Source organism: Phasianus colchicus, chromosome 1 (genome assembly GCF_987193195.1).
Source record: "Phasianus colchicus chromosome 1, bPhaCol1.hap1.1, whole genome shotgun sequence".
NCBI lineage: Eukaryota > Metazoa > Chordata > Aves > Galliformes > Phasianidae > Phasianus > Phasianus colchicus.
Window position 1 is genome coordinate 84,697,080 of NC_143436.1, and position 15,022 is coordinate 84,712,101.

General features: G+C 37.6%; 1 protein-coding gene across 10 annotated transcripts in view; it reads left to right on the forward strand.

Moving 5' to 3' along the window:
• Positions 1-15,022, forward strand: part of ZBTB20 (zinc finger and BTB domain containing 20) — a 473,540-nt gene that overhangs the window by 57,245 nt on the left and 401,273 nt on the right. For 9 of the 10 annotated variants that reach the window (XR_016471235.1, XM_090150619.1, XM_090150595.1 and 6 more), the window contains exon 2: positions 3,820-3,879. The gene's annotated coding sequence lies outside the window, so the exon portion shown is untranslated. The remainder of the gene's footprint in view (positions 1-3,819; positions 3,880-15,022) is intronic. The other variant, XM_090150608.1, reaches the window with a different exon arrangement.

Consider the following 15,022-nt stretch of genomic DNA (forward strand, 5'->3'; position numbering starts at 1 on the left):
TTCTTATCCAGTTTATTTTATAGTCACAGATCCAGTCAGTGATCTGTTTTTGGCACTTTTCATGTAGAAATTTTCTAGACTCTATCTTTATGATGGAAGTTTAATGCTGGTCATTTGATTTATCTTTTTCCCTCCAGACAAACAAGCTTGTGTAGCGAAACAAGTTATAGGGATTTCAAGTCTAGTTCTCAGTAGACAAAAGTCCATATCACAAAAGACTTTACTACAGTCAATAATAATTGGTTGGTGGTTGTAAGTCCAATGGAAGAGACTGAACAATCCACAAAATCTCTCTACAGTCCCTCAGTTCAAGGCAGGGGGACAGCAATAAGCCTGTGTCAGTGAATCTTCTGCTGCTTGCAGAACTGTCCTAGAAATGAGAAGAGTTGAAACTCCAAGCTTGGCAGATTAGCTTTTTTCATAAGCAGTACATTCATATGAGTCTTTTTTCGAAGAGAGCATTGCTGTGATGCATTGTCCATTTTGTTAAGGGCATTCTTTACCCTATGTTCATTGCCGGGTTGACTGAACCTAAAAAGACCAAGAGATTTACTGGTAGTCTCACAGTGAATCATTGTTTGAAATTCTTTTGGCTGCTATATTCTTAGCATTAATCAACAGTGATTCCTTTCATCTACGTGCTACCAGAGTTTAGTTTGCATATATGATGACTGTGTTTGGGAAGAATTGAATTGGAATAATGCTAATATAATTTATCTTGTTCTTTGAATGTTACTGTTTGTATATAGAGCCTTAAAAAGAGAAGATTCTTGTACAATTGTCATCCTGTATCTTCTATCCCCTTGGGGAAAGCTCTGTAAGCAAGAGAAATGTAAATAAAATTTATGCATACTTTACATATTACTGAATGGAATGTATTTATCTTAGTTTTACTTAATTTGTTGATAATTTGCTGAATAGGATTTTTTTCATTCACAGCAAAGTCAAAAGGCCATGCTCCTCATATGGTATTATCATAAAGAAATGGACAAATATATATGGTTCTTTCCTGCCAGCATTTATGTAATGTTGTTACTGTAGAAGCAACTGGTATGGTGGAAGAAGCATTTCTAATTTAGAACTGTTTGTTGTACATTTCTGTATTTCTAATCTTTATGGTATATCTCTTACTAATATACTTCATCCTTGAGAACGCATTTTTTTAGAAAACTATCTCAAGACTGAGGATTGTGATATATTTTGTGACCTTGAGGCCAGTAAGACCGTCCTAAACCCGTGCTGCAGAATATTCACTTTTGCTTGATGAATAAGGCTTATATTTCCAGTGGAGCTGAAGTTTATTTCCTGAACTGTGTGCATAGTTTTTCATGATGTCAGATTTAGAGGGTATTATCTGAAATAATTTGAGTCACCAATAAGCCGTTGCTCCAACTGAAACCATTAAATGTAAACATGGAGATTGGAATTTAAAACAAAATGAACAGCTTGTAATTTTAGATATGATATGCTCTGTTAGCATATTAGTCCAACAAATGACTACCTCAAGTGTAAGTCTTGATTAACTTAAATACTTAAATCTCATATAAAAGTAGTTTTAAAAACTATGTGGCAGGAATGTTATCACTTACTAAACTCAGACATACAGAAATTTGGAAAGGATTAATTAAAAATAGTGAAAATCAAGATAACATAACAGTTACACTGACTTCTGTGTAGCATTTTCTGGCAAGAATTTTAACTAAGAAAAGAATAGGTGTTTGTCATGGTTGTACAAAATTTGAAATTGCTGTAGACCGGAGAAGACCTGAGACTTTTGATTTCACAGAGATTGAGGAGATATTATCTAAATATTGCTGCAGGCCCAACTGATCAATGAGTTTAAAATAAAGATTTTCCTTCCCCTTGTGACCAATTTTTCTATGCTCTTTCCTGCTTTTCATCTATTTTGAATTCCCTAGCATAATGCATTCTTCCTGGGCTCACCCAGCATACTGTAGAGAGATCCAAGCCATCTCTCACTGCAGCACATAGTTTGCCAGCCAGTGCAGAGCGCTTCAGTTGTTAGATGAGTTAGACAACAAAGCAAACAGCACAGTTTCATACCTGCTAGTATCACTTAAACCAAACAGACCCTCGTGCAACACATCTAACAGCATCTAAAGGTCAAAATCTGATCTTCATTACTCGATATTTTAGGCCTTCTGTTTTGCTTTATTCATTGTCAGTGCAGAACTGTCAGATGATTAGAGATTGTGGTTGTGTGATGTTGGAAAGTGCTACCAGCTGCCATCCAGTGTGTCTGTTCAGGCAGTGACAGACCTTATGAAAGCTAAAGCACATGCTGCACAGCCTTAGTTCGAGCAAAATAAATCTTCCCTGAAAACAGTGAAAGACTCCATACAGCAGCTGATGCTGCGGATGCTGATGACTGACCCATGTAGGCTGGGGAAGTGTCTTCAAGTGATGAGCTTAGGGCATGGTTTGTTATGATTGGAGGTAGAAAGCTCCCAGAAAACAAAGGGAAGGCTGCAGGTATGCGAAGTTGTGAGTGTGAAAGCAGGAAGGAAACAGAAGCACCTCTGTAGTAGCAAGAGAGTGGTGGGAAGTCAGGCCTGGAAATGATGAACTGGAAAGCCTGCATCATCTTCACTTTGAGTAAGCAATGCTTTACATCCTCTCCTTCCTTACAAACTAGGTTGCTTCAAAGAGCAGTTCTTTTCCGTAGCAGTTTACTTTTAGCAGGTAGTAGATCACATGTCCATTAATACAGCAAATCATCTGAGATCTGGGGAAACAAGTTTATGGCAAATAATTGCTGTTGAATCAGTTCTGTAGTGTGACAAAGGGGTCATAATCTCAGTGATTACAATGTCTCTGTGTGTAGCTTTGTAAACTGCTCACCAGTGAAGGATTATGGAATATCAGTAAGCTTAGTTAGCCCATTTCTGTTGTGGTTGAGCTGGTAATTAGGTTGGCCATGGGTTCTTAGGTGGAAGTTCAGTACTTAGGGGTGATGAATAGATCTTGCTGCTCCTGTGAGAAAGCACGAAGCCTGGCTGGACTGGGCTTGGGAATTGTAATCTGAGTGAGCCTCTTATAACAGGATTTGGAAATTATGCTGGTTAGGTCCTTAGGCCTTATTCTGAACTGGTGGAAGTGGAGTGCCCAAGTCTAATTTCTGACATCAGAATACTCCTGTTTGGTATCCAGTTCTGAACACTTTGTCAATTAGTGTTATATAGTACTAAGTCTGCTTTTAATTCTTTCTCAGAAAGCAGTCTATAGAGAGATTTTCTGATCATTTTAGTCTCTAAGGCCAATTATAGCTACGACAGATGGAAGGATATCATACACATTTCTTTTTTTAAGAAAAATAAAAGAACCACTTTAAACTCTTGAACTTTTAGAGTATTTACTTGTAACTTTTTCCACAAATGCATTTGAACATAAAACAAGTGGCAAAACTTTGCTTGTGGCACCCAATTGTTTTTATCCCTAGCTGGAGTAAAACTACACTTAATGGAAAAAAAATAAGTGGTGTCTTTTTAAGCATGAAGTCATATGAGTTGGTCCCTACTGGATTGGTGTTCAGTTGTGTAAGTTTTCTCTCTGAAGTATGCACAGAATGTGACCAATTGTGTGCTAGCACATTTAGTTTATTTGTTCATCACCTGTGTGCTAAATGTGAATGTGTAAGACTGCTTTGTTTCCTTCAGGTAGTTGTGTGTTGATATATATACACAATATTCCGCTCACTTCCCCCACTGACTCCTAGTTACTTGACTGTTATGAAAACTCAAGGTGTTTTGTGCGCAAATCTTGAAACATAAGCTTTAATAAGTTTTTTTTTTTTTACAGCAGCATAAAAAAGAAGTGTTGAGAGCTGCTCTTAACCCTTTTGGAGTCCGAAGTCAAAAGGTAAAATTAAATGCTACTTGTTTGGTGTTCTGAAGATGTTGATAGTGCAATTGTTTGGAAATGCTATTTCCCTATCACGTTTGAACTGAGATTTCCCGTAGGAAAAAAGCAGGGGTACAATAACAAGACTCAAAATATTATTAGATCTCGTTAAGTGCACCAGCATATCTGGGCCTAAATTATGCAGGTAAGTAACAATTGGTAAACTGCAATTATCTGTTTTACTTAATATAAAAACATTGGCATTGGGAGTCAGTGGGACTTTCAGTACAGTTTAATATTGCTAAGGATTTAATGATTTTTTTGTCTCACTATAACTTGATAGTTTTTATGATATATGAAGTTTTTTCAAATTACACTAAGACAAATCCTGTAGCTCTTTTCTCAGGCAAGAATCCCTCAATGGGAGTTTTGCCTGACTGAGAACTGAATGAGGTCTAAATAATTAGCAATTAAAATATTCAGTTATTGTGCTACTGTATATAACAAAGCACTGGAGGTATTAAAAATTGCTAATCTCCTTCTTATTAAAATGTTAACTGCTAAGCATAATACAGCTTTGCATTTTCTATCATTTGTTCATGCAGTTCATTAGTAGAGGTGAAATGTTTGTGACAAATACTCATTTGAACTTTTAAGGGATTGACTTTGTTGAGCAGAAGTGTGTGTTGAAGCCATGATTTTTAGTCAAACACTAAATAATGTACAGAGTAACTTTGTGTAGAACTTCTGAATATTTACAGAGCAAACTAGGTGGCAAGCTACTTGTCAGTAGGTGGAACTAAACAGTTTGGGTATTGAATTAGTATTTGTTTTCATCAGCAGCTTCTTGTAATGAACTCAAATAAAGAAAGTACAGATTAAAGATTGTCCATAGAGTATACTGGGCGAGTAATCTGCACTGAGAGGGTTGAGAGACTAGAACAATTCAGTAATAGGTTAAGAAGGAGGGTTGGTGCATTTGTTCAACTGTGCATCCAGCTCAGTTAAAATTAGCATGTGAACTGTTTATTACTGAGCTAGTCAAAATGAGGACCAGACTGTTCTCTAACCCTACGTTACTGCACAAAAGAATGAAAATGTATATCCTGTCTCTTATGGCACAAAGCAGCTGTAGCAAGATGTGATGGAGAATAAGAAAGGAGTGGTGAGAGAAGGTGATAATTAGTCAATGAAAAAAGTGAATATAGTATTACTGGACTAATTTGGTGATGGTAAATTTCCCAAGGGAGGACAATCCCCTGAATACTGTTCCTCCCATAGCCTCTCCCTGGAATAGATTTTTGTTACCTCTTATGCCTAAAGATTTCTTCTAATCTTTCTGAAGAGCCATTCTAGGCCTGGGCATTTAATTGTTCCATGTAATGCTGTTGACAACTCAGGCCATGACTCTGCAAGGATTTACACATGTATTTCACTTACAGCATTATGAGTAATCTTATTGAAGTAGATGAGATTAATTGCAGGACATAAAGCTAAGCATGTATATTAGTCACAGCAGTAAAAGAGGTGTAGCTTTATGTATGAGTTTGTGTTGAGTGTGGAAAACTTTTTAAAGATATATAAATGTATTGGATTTTCTACCATTTGTGTGGCAGTTAAAGAGGAAGTAGATTGTAACAAACTAAGCTTTTCTGCTTGTTCACAAAATCCACAATTTTGTCAGGTTCTCAGCTGTAAAGTGTGAAAAAGAATAGGCTGCTTTCATTTTCCTTTTTACATGCACAGTTAAACCTCCATCTAGAATGAGATGATCTTACAATTTATTATAGAGGAGTGAAGAGGACAGAAATCAAACAGGGAGATGTGTGCTTGTGTGGACTCTTGTTTATAATTTCATCAGATTGGTACACACCTCAGACATTTTATTTAGTGATAAGATATGCAAATTATTCTGGAGCCAGCAGCAATACTTTCACCTGAATGTCAAAACTGACAGGGATTTTTAAATCAAACTTCAACAACTTGTATTTTAAAGCAACTATTCTGAAGATATAACCAAGTGCAGGTCAGTAAGTGCAGAATTGTTTTCATACTTTACTTCATACTGTTGATTTCCTTCCCTTATGGAGTTAGAGAGTTGCGGGTTTACCTGTAAGTGCAGGATGTAACTATGGGCAACAGTGCAGAGGAGCTATAAATTTATGTGAAAGTATGCACTACAAACAGGAACGCATAGTGAAAGTGAGGAGACTTAAAAATGAGATTTACCAGAGGTGATATTTCCTGGTTTTCCAGATGCCTGTATCACACCTTCCATACCTTTATTTTTGTCTCTCTCTTCTCTCTTTGGTTTTAGTTATATTGCATCTTTAGTTTTATTGTATTCTGAGTTCAGAATGTGACAGCAGAAGCCTGTGGATACAGTGGAAAGTTTGGGTGATAGCTCTTCCTTGGGACTGAGGGCTGAAGTTGCTCAAAGCTATAGATGTTAGCTGGGGTTTTGTTTTTGAGCTTGCATATAATCATAGGAGGAAGGGTACCACTGAAAATACAGCTTGGGATTTAAATGTTAATTGTGTTTATTTTTGGAATCTTAGTTCAAGTCAAAGTCCACAACTTATGATGAGATAATGGTTGAATCCTGTGTATTTTCCTCAGCCTTAGTTCCTCTTCTTCCTCCTGTGAATGTCTGCACATAAATGCATCTAAGCTCTTCCATCTGAAGTTTGCTAAGGGCTTTTACTTAGAGCTTGTTTTCTTCTTTTTGTTGAACTAGTGATGTGTATTTATTAACCAGAAGGATATCTGGGCTGTAAACACTTAACAAAGGACAAAAACTCTTGCATTCCTGTTACAGTTTGAGTGTATGTGTGGTTGCATGTGAGAGAAAGAGATTATGAAAGATTACAATTTGCTTTTGATTACGTGCCTAGTTGAGTTTGTTGTTTGGCTACTGTGTCTGACTAAATCCTCATGTATTTCCCACTCTGGTCTGCATTGGTGGAGCCTCACCTCACTGTGGTGTTATGAGCACCATCATATAAGAAGGACATAAAAGTACAAGGGAGTGCCCTAAGGAGGAGGGCTCCAAGGATGCTGACGGGTCTGGAGGACAAGGAGTGTGGGAGTGTCTGACGTCCTATGGTGTGCTCAGCTCAGAGTAGTGGAGCTGAGGGGAGGCCTGATGGCGGCTGCAGCTCCTCACAGGGAGCGGAGGGCAGCGCTGAGCTCTGCTCTGTGTGACAGCGACAGGGCCCGAGGGAATGGCATGGAGCTGTGTCAGGGGAGGGCAGATGGGGGTTGGGGACAGGGTCTGCACCACAGGGCGGTGGGCATGGAACGGGCTGTACGGGGCAGTGGGCATAGTCCCAAGTGCTGGAGTTCAAGGAGCATTTGGACACTGCTCTCAGACATAGTTTGGATTTGGGCTGGTGCTGTGCAGGGCCAGGAGTTGGACTCAGTGATCCTTGTGTCTCTTCCAATTCAAGATTTTCCATGATTCAGTGATGGGTGAAAATGTCTTGTCAGTTGCTGTGATTGGCATCAGCCACTTACTGGTGGTGAGATTTAGCTTTCTTCATTGAGATATTAGCAACATTCTTGTTCTTGTACAAGATGGAAGGATTTACATACGCATTTGTGATTAGAGAGATGAGCTGTCTATGTGGTGTAAGTACCATAACATATCCTTTGAGAAGTGATTCCCATAGGTCATGGGGTCCCCAGAAGTACTCCTTGTGGAAAAGGACTTCCCAAATTCTCAAGACTTCCTACTTAGCAGACTTAGGCCGCTGAAGAACATTTTGTTTATAACATCTAGCACTAGGACCTACATTGATGTTGTGGATACTTAATTCCTACTGATTTGAGCAGAGGCACTTGAAAATAATTAAAGTAAATGAAAAATCCATACACAGCAAAGCCTTTCAGGGGGAAAGTGAATTTATTGAAAGAAAGATTTTGCTGCTTTTTTTTTTTTTTTTGCTAAATACTTTCTTTCAAGGTCTTAATAAGCAGTAAATGCTCTTGTTGGAAATAAAAACTGAAGCTCAAACTTTGATTTTGTGTTCTGCCATGGCTGAAGAAATTTCATCGTCGATAGGTAGAAAAGGCTGAATTTGTTTTACCAAAGCTGATAACATGAGATAATGTATTGTTTCACTGCAAAATGCTGAGTGAGGTATCAGTGAGAGAAATAGAGTGGGTAGTATGATATGTTCACCCTTGATGGACTGCTTGAAAAGAAATTGTAAGAAATAGTAGAATTCTGAAAGAATTTCTGGAGGGCTGCAAGGTAAGGCACCAATGGAGGGGGAACAGCTTTGATTCTGAATTTTTTCCCCTGATTGGCTAGAGGGATACTGATGGTTTCATCTTTCAACTAGATGAATGCCCTTTAACCATCTGATCCAGTATTATACCATGACTGCTTTTAACAACACTGATACTTGCCAGTTGCCATTAAAGTTGTTTACTTCACGCTGTATAGAAAATAATTGCCTATAGCTGATACCAATAACCTTATTAGCTTTACCAAAAACTGTGTGCATATTTGATAAACAGTGATATTTGTCATGTTCATTCAACATCAAGCTTAACAGAAGATCTTTCCTCTTGCAAGTTTCTTCCTTAAATGCCAAGTCCAGGAGGGTAAATTCATCTAGTTTCTTGTGTTGGCATTAGAGTAGCTATTGTATTTTTTTTTTCTGTGCTGAGTTTGATTCCAGGGATCCAACAGCATTCCAGAAGGAGAGAAGAGAGCAGCATCACAGACTGCACTGCTGCTGCTCTACCTACCATGAATAATAGCCCACTGGGCTAGTTAATCATTACACTAGCTTTCCTGTTCCTTCATAGCTGATTGCTGCCCAGAGGATGTGGGTTTCAACAGTCCTGCTGTCAACACAAAATTCAGTAGTGTGTGTATTTGTTTACCTGCATGTATATGCACTATGTTTTGCAGCAGATATTATGGTAAAACTAACAATGCAAGGTCAGTATGTATATTATTCTATATGAAAATAAAAGGAGAGAATGTTTTATTTTGGTAAAGACATTTGCAGTGTATCTAATCAGCATGCTAACAGAATATGTCCTCATTTAGTGCTATATGAGTGAAATTGCAAGTTGTTAAAACTTTTGTTCTTCAGTGACTTGGGTAGATGAGATGAATTGTAAAAGGGAGTGAGTGGTAAATCTGGTGGCACAAGATTTCCTCTTCAAAATGTTACTGTCTCACAAAGTTCTACAGGTATATCTTTCACTAAGTAGTATGCTGTAATCCTTTTTAATCTCCTTCCCTCCTTCTTTGCCTTTCTTTTTCATCTTCTCTTTCACTCTCTCCTCTGTCTCAACATCTCCTTTTTCTCCCTACCCCTTCTTTTTATAAATAGACATATGTTTGTTAGAGTTAATTCAAATGTTTGTATGGTGACGCTATGGTGGGGCCACTGATCAACTTTCTATATGCCTTGTTCAAGTTTGCAAACTGTCCAGCTGAGACCATGCAAGTTAAGCAATACTATCAATAGCAGAGCAGCAGTGTGAATCAAACCCCTCTTCTTCCTTTACCAGCAAATTAAATGGCAGACAACAAAATGAGAGACGGCAAGACATGAACAGTAGTGTGCTTGCTGCTGCCATGTAAATGGTCCAGCTCACATCTTAGTGCCAAGTAGATGATACAGACAATTCTGACTGAAAAACAGCTCTGAGCCCATTTTAGCAATTCCCTCTGGTTGTTTTCAGTCAAACCTGTATCATTCTTATTGATATTAATGGGATTTTGGGATCATACAGGTCCATTTGCCTTCAGAAGGGCTTGTCTTCAGGACGGCAGAGAGAATTCACACAGGTAGGCAGTGTCTCTTCTGAGAGATAAGAAGGTGGAACTTGTGTTTTTTTCTGCAAGAAATCAATATTGAAGAAAACAATCAAGAAACATTGCTACTCAGTTGCTCATGGAGCATTTTCAATTCATTGGGAATTTTCACTTGACTTTTTAATAATCTGAATTGTGATCATTTGCGGAATGGACCAAAACCATTTTCTGTCCTCTGAATTAAAATGTTTATGGTGACGTTTATAGGCATATGCAAATGTTCTTTATGAGATGGCATTGTCCCAAGATCTCAGTACCCATTTATAAGAGATTTCTTGTTAGTTATGTTCTAATGATTTGATTGGTAGATGGTTAAAACACAATGCTTGAACCCTGAGTGCTTGCCTGGCATGTGAACTAAAAGTGAGCTGTTTCTACTATACCTTAAGTATATACCTTGAGATTCTGGAGGCTGCCAAACTGTAGGCTAGCTCCTCAACCAGGAACAGAGAAACTCATTTACATCACTGGTCTTCAAGGGAGGATGTCTTCATTTCTGAGACAGAGAAGCAGAGATTCTTGAAATCATTTGGAGGTAACTGAGTCTTTGTAGATCCTGGGAGGGAGGGAACAATGATGATGACCATGACCCACCATGTAAGCAGTCTCACCTTCCTCCAGGGCTCTTCAGGAAAGTGTGTGGGGCTTTATCTGGCCAGGTGTTTGGGGAAGGGAGCTACACAGGTTTTTGTAATAATGCACACATCCATCTTTCAGTGAAGGATATCTGATTCCTATGGTTTGGAGATCTCCCTGTTGAGTTTTGAGGAGACAATTACACTTGTACGTACACTGAACATCAGTGGCTTGCAGGTAATTGTTTTATCTCTAATTCTAGGACTTTAGTATAAAGTAGGCTTAGTTACCCAAATGTTGTTTATTACATTAACTGAAACTCAGTGGTAGTTGAAAAGCAATGTGAATCTGCATTTTCCTGGCATTGACAACTTGCATTAAGCACACTTGTGTTCAGTTTAATTTTTTTCATAGTATATGCTTGAAATCTAATTGCTTAAATCTTCCAGATCATTAGAGTTCTGTTGGTTTTTTAACTCAGGAAGTTAAACTACCTGCTAGATTCTATACTTATGGTAAAATGACCCTTCCTACTTCTACTCCTTTCTTGATAGAAATCCTCCTCAGTTCTCTGAAAAATATGTGCATGTAAATAGTTTTCATCTCATAGTGAAGTCCATGTTTTTTCTGAATATCTGTCTTAAATGGCAAAGAATATACTGTCACTTTGAAAGCAGATATCTTGCTTTTACTTTTGCAGCGTGGTTAGGCTTGTGTTTAAATGTTTAGATCACATTTTTTTCTGGAACACATTAAGCGGGAAAGACCTCAGTTACAAAATCTTTTTCCTATTAAAATCCTTATTCTGAATGTTGAGTAACATCAGTGCTAAGGTTATATTTTGGCCCACTGTAGAATTAATGTGTAAGCCTTAACAAAGAGACCTGAGCTTAGGTTTTGAAATCTCTACACTCAGCATGTTGATCTGGATTTAGCTTCCAGAATCAGAGTTTTGCCTTTGGATAAAATCATACTTTGACATTCAAATAATTGGGTGTTTTTTAAAAGCAAGGAATGTGATTTAGCTGAAGGTTTTCCCCCTTTTTTTAAACAATTTTCTAAGTGGAGATTTTTTGTTGAAGTCTTGCCAATGGCAAAAAATAAGGAGTGAATGTGTGGACTCATGCGGAGTGCTCCCTAGGCCAGAAAAGAAAACTAAAAAGAACAACTCTCCTAAGCTATGTCTAAGTAAACTTCACGTTTCTCTGATATGAACAGAATGCAAGATTTGCTTCTTACTGCTTTAGAAAAAATCAAAAGAACTAACCTTTCCATTTACAGAGCAATTTCTGTGTGTTCTAGTTCTGTTTCTCACTGGAAATCAAACTGCTCTTTTTATTTTTTTAGTGCATGCTTAGTCCTTCATGTACACACAAAAAAGCACACAAATTCATGAATCCTAGGGAATTGAAGACTTAGGAAGGTACAGTTTTCATAGGTTGCTATAAATATGTATAAAAAACTTCCCATCGCATGAATTTCCCCAAGGGGTAATACATGAAATCACAAAGGAAAATGCTTCAGCAAAAAGTAATGAAGTAAACTGAGATCTGGATTATCCTTTTAGGATGTTACAGGCTCAAGTATCAGCATGACACAGAAATGAAAAATGGTGGAGTCTAGCAGTGTTTGGATATGAAGTTTAGTTTTTGATGTTCTTCTAGCATGAAGCTGTAGTATGACGTTGGCACAGTCTCCAATTTTCTCTTGAATCTTCATAGTTCTGGAAAATACCTGCTTGTTAAATACAAGTGAGATGAGAAGTCTTCATTGTTTGCTTAACTTCCTTTAAAGCATTATTTGTTAATGCAACTTTAGATGGGCTGAACAAATGTAATCACTCCTGGGGTTGACCACTTCAAACTGGGAACAAGTTCTTTTTTTTATTTAACAATTTTTTAGCTAAGAGGAGGGGCTTAGGGAATGTCTGTTATTCATTTTTTTCCATCTAATATACTGCATACACTAAAATACCAGACGGTAGAACTTTCTCCTAACACAATGCTATTGTTTCAAGACTGTTCTACTCCCACAGAACCTGTGTTGAAACAGGTGCCTCACTTGCTTGGCTCTCCTGGAGCACTTTTATGCATTAAAGCACCGCACATACAGTGCACAGTGGCACTATTAACAATGTAGAATGAGGCTGGGAGAAAAACTCATATAGGGGCTGCACACCTAGGTGCACTTAGTAAACAGAGACAGTTATCCTCATTAAGCATAATTAAACTTAATATTGACTGTAAACTGTTACTTACCTTAAACTTCTCTGCAGACATTGTGGAAAAGGGATTAACTTAGCAGATAGGTACACTAATTACTACCTTCTTCACATTAAAGTTACCATCAGGAAGGCCTATATTCATAAATAATACATAGTAGGGGATGAGAGACTGAGAAATATGTAAATTCATTTGCAGAAAAAAGACCAAATTAAAAAAAGAAAGTTGAGTGATGCTACTGGAAGCAAAATGGCACTCTAGCTAATTACCATGAAAAGTATGATAAATCATGGACGTGTATCCTTGACTTCTGACTGATAGAGCCTGCAGAGTGCAATCTCTCATGCGTAGCTGCCTCTGACTGATTTAAACCCATACCACTATCGAGTTTGATGGGAAAGCACAAAAGTGTGTTATTTTATTTCCTTGGGTATTGTTGCTACCTCTTTTTCCTAGAAATGACTTGCAATTATTGTGAAAATACAGTCTGATTTCTTGTCTGCTGAATTGTTGTTTGATGCAATTGACAAACAAAGGCTCCGAAGATGGTCGAGTTATGTTTTAATAGCTATATTTTCAAATGCAATTGATCTGGTATATTGAGACAATTAGAGAAGTAAAATGTCAAGGGAGGGGCTGCCTCTGCTTTGGCATATTTATTCTCAGGAAAGAGATCGTGTCTCTTGCAGCCAAGATCAAGAGTTAGAAACAATTTTATTTATGAATTTGTTTATTTTTCTGTAGCATTTTAAGTGAGTCGCACCACTTCATGTTTTTGATCTTTCTTTTCAAATTTCATAGTCTTCTGCACTTTACAACCCCTGCGAATGGCTGAACGCATTTATGTAGGATTATACAGATGAGAGAGGCTTCCAGGATGCGGCCATACTATGTGCTGTCATGTCACTGCTGCTACTGTCTAATCCCGTAAACACTCTGTTTGAATACATAATAATGACATGATTGCTATTTGTGGGGTATCTTCTATTTTCCTACTATATCTGTCCAGAATACTTCCTGCTCAGGTTGTTTCAGAATAAAAGTCTGTTCTGCTGGGTTAGTTCATGATAGAATAATGGGAGTACAGACCTAACTTTGTGAGCCAATGCTTAAGCCCCATGTACAGGGAAAACTTGAGTATGCCAATGTTTCAGACTCAAGGTGGAAATTTATCATCACACTGGCGTTCTTAAGTGGATATTTTAACACCAAATTATTATTGGCATCTATTATCCTTTAGCTTTTTATGAACTTGCATCACTGGGCACACCAGAGAATAAATCTACTATCTGTGATGTTCATAGTTTTACTGAAAGAAGTGAGATAAGTTAATTTACTAGCTGAAGATCTGCAGCTACTACACAGTGAGTACCTTATTTTAGTTGTTTTTTCTTTGTTTCCTTTCCTCTTTTTGGTTTCTTTTCTTCTAGAAAGATTTATTCCCTGTAATATTAATGAGGTGTGCATGTAGGAATGTGTGCTTTCCAGATACTGGTATTATGCTTCAAGAAACAATACTGAGTAATAAACAGTATTTTCCTGCTCTGGTAACCCTTATTCTTCCACTATAGTTCTATATAGCCAGCTGCAGCATGTGCTGATGGTATCTTTTCCTTTCAGTAGTTTCACTGAGTTTTGACAGAATAGGTTTCAAAAATGTATTAGAATTACATCTTAGGGCTGTGGATTTATGTAGCCACACACTGTATGATGTGTACAGATGCAAGTTTGTCATGACAGATAGTAAATACAAGGGGTACCCTGTGAGCAGTAGTGTCAAATCATTACCACATAGAAAAATCAAAAGCTAAAGGAAGAACAATTTGCTAGAGTAAACAGAAGTTTTAGAGGCTGGGTTGTTCCAACACAAGGAATATCTGCCTCTCTTTTCTTGTTCAAAACTATGGAAATGTATGAAGCTTTCACCTGGGATTCACTTTTGAGGAGCCATTTTCTTCTGCTTCATTGGAAAGATTCAGAACAATTCTGTGATGAGTTGTTGCTTTTTTTTTCCCTGTTTCCCTTCCACATCTTTTCAAAGGTAGAAAAGAGGACTCAGTGGAGAGGAAAAAAAGAAACTTGAGATGTGAAAGTTGCAAGGCTACTTAGTCTGCATATATATTTTCATTATCAAGTTTCCTGGCTAGATTTCTCCAGACTTATTTTGATCTCGGGGGAATCTTGGTCCTACTGCATCTGTAGCACTGGACAGTCTAAATGCTGAGTGAGGATTTTACAATTTGGCCTGTTAATAACAGCTGCATGCTTTTTATAAATGGAAATAAAAATTGGGTTTATCAGCTTTCTGGGGAAATGTTCGAAACTAGTATTTTTGATAAATAATAAATATTAGAAAAGTTTCATTAGCATAAGAAAGGGGAATATAAATGCCAACCATGCTTTTGGGATGGAAAGAAACTATTCTACTTATTAGCACCCTAAAACAAAATGGATTAATTCCTCTCTTCTGCACATACAGCTGATGTCCACTGGACAATTTACGTTCACTGGACACAATAAT